Raw genomic sequence first — 2,814 nt, forward strand, 5'->3', positions numbered from 1 at the left:
TATCAATATCAATTTATATCAATTTTGTTATTAATATTTAAAATTTATTTTAAGTTAACTTCTATACATTTGTTTCGCCTATTGGTAATAGTTTAATTAAGAGTAGGAAACATAATCATAAAATTAATATTAAAAAAAATTTAATGGAGCATTTTAAAAATTTTAAATTTGATGTGTATATAAAGTAAAACTGTTCTAAATTTTATTTTGCATCGAAGATAATTGATGAAATGAGATCGATTTTATTTTAAACAGATAGTTTTACTTTGTTGAATGAATCAATTAAATTTTATCACTTTGTATAAAATTTTAAATAAATTAAAATCAAACATTTAAATAATAAATATCACATTTAATCTTAAATACTATTTATGATATATAGTTCTGATCCGGACCGTTAGAAGACTGACATTATAAATCGACATTATACATCATAACTCGACAATTTACATTATAACTCGACAATACGTTATAACTCGGCGTTGCATGCAACAACCACACTTGATGGACTACATCCTGAGAATACTAACTTAAGCATTGGAGTGCCTTTGCAGGTACACTCCCCCTATTTTGGATCACACTCTTTGCAAATGCAAGTTTGGACTTCCCAAAGATTTATAGATCGACGTTGAAGGAAATAACTCGGCGTCAATTTACAGAAGCCGAACTCCCCTCAAAGTATCCGTATAGGAACAAGTTCTATAAATGATATTTTGTAAAACTTAAAATAAAATTGGATTGAAACGCAATGGGACAAAAATAGTTACAAAATTTTTAATTGGACACAATGCTAAACCATATAAACAAAATATCTAATGAATATATAAAGATAAAACCAAAATTTATTTAAAAAATTAGGGATGAAATTTATTTTATTATAATTTATAATTTCTTGTAAACGGTAGGGACAATAATTCCTTGTAAGAAAATGAATGACTTGAAAAATCCCTTGCTAGAATTTCATCTTACAAGACATTGTGGCTTTCAGGATCATGGTGTTATGTCTTGCCTTCTTTCGTCATATGAACAATTCCTTCAACATATGTTTGATAGGTTGTGCTTTGTCTGATTAAATTTGGACTCGCATTGAATTATATTTTGTTTAGTTTTTTTGGGCATACAAAAACTTGCTTCATCGAAAAATAAACTGAAGAATATTAAAAAGTTTGGTGCCCCTGAGTATCTTCTTAACATAAATATATAAGGCTGTGGAGTGTGGATTTTCTGTTATCAATAATTGGTTATTCAATTTTATTAGAAGAACACATACAAGTCATACTAGATGGTCTTTAAGAAGAATATCGGACACTTTGCTGATTTCTTATATTTGTATCAATAATTGGTTATTCAATTTTATTAGAAGAACACATACAAGTCATACTAGATGGTTTTTAAGAAGAATACCGGACACTTTGCTAATTTATTATATTTGTATGTCAGACATATTTTAGATATAATATTTATTGATATTTATTTGACATAGGTGTTTTTATGTTTAACTGTGTTATAATAAAAATAATTTTTTTTTTAAAATATCTTTAAACACATTTAAATATAATCATGTAAATATTGCTATTGCACAATATCATTTACTTTTGATATATCAAATTATTAAGGTGAATGCTATCCTACCATCTCTAAAGTAACATGTAAGTTATTCTCTCTGATGTGTCATATTCTAATTCGATGTTTATTTTAATATATTTGTTATATATTTATTAAAATATTAATTTAAAATTTTTTTTATATTAACTAAATTATGAACTAAAATATTGATGTGACAAATTAAAAATAGAAACATAAATTAATGTCACCATGAAAATTTTTAATTTAAAAAGTTTATCATGTCAAGTAGATCTTTAAATTTGGACATTTATTCTATACAATTTGGTTTCGAATTATATGAAAAAAAAGAAAGAAAGTAAAACACTTATATCTTATTTTTTTAAAATTAATGTAGCTAGTTTGGAATTATTTTTTTATGAAGGTCTGAATTTTTATTTAATTTTTGTTAAAAATTAGAGATTTTATGTGAAAAATAAAAAAATAATATATAATATTATTTTTCAAATATTTTTTAAATTTCCAACAAAGTCTAATGATCCGAAATCAATTTCTTATTTTTTATTTTATTAGATAAATTAGTCATCTAATAAATTGTATTAAAAATTTAAAATAAATAAATACCCATTAAAATATGACACATCAAAAAGTAATTTATATGTTATTTTAAAGAAGATAAAATAATATTTATCTTATATATTCTATATCATATCGTATTCTGTATTCATGTCACTGTTTTGTTGGTCCATCATAGAATATCACTATTGTTCAATTTAGACTAGAAATCTAAAATGTTTCTCGTTAGTAAAGGTAGAATCTCTACTTCTTGGGCATAAAGAAATACTGGATCTTGGAAGAGGTTACCCTGGCAGCAAGAATTAAATGCAGATGTTATTTCAGAGGAGGTAGAAGTTTTCAGCATCCAAGGCTACACAGTTGGTTTCAAGATGGGTCACATTTAGGGGACTAGCAAGTCTCGCCAAAATAAAATGAGTCTAAAATATCAATGTCTTATTTTATGGAATTGATAGATTTATAGACTAATTTATCCTAATTCAATACAAATAAAAAATAATTTATTACTATATATGTCCTCAAATTACAAAAATAAAAAATATGAATTTTAACTTAATTTTCAGTTGACAAACAATTTTAAAACTAAAACAAAATTTACAATACAATACAAAAATAGAGATAGAATTTTATAATAAGATAAAACAAAAAAAAAATCTTTGTAGAAATTAAACAAAT

This window comes from Arachis ipaensis, chromosome B04 (genome assembly GCF_000816755.2).
Source record: "Arachis ipaensis cultivar K30076 chromosome B04, Araip1.1, whole genome shotgun sequence".
NCBI lineage: Eukaryota > Viridiplantae > Streptophyta > Magnoliopsida > Fabales > Fabaceae > Arachis > Arachis ipaensis.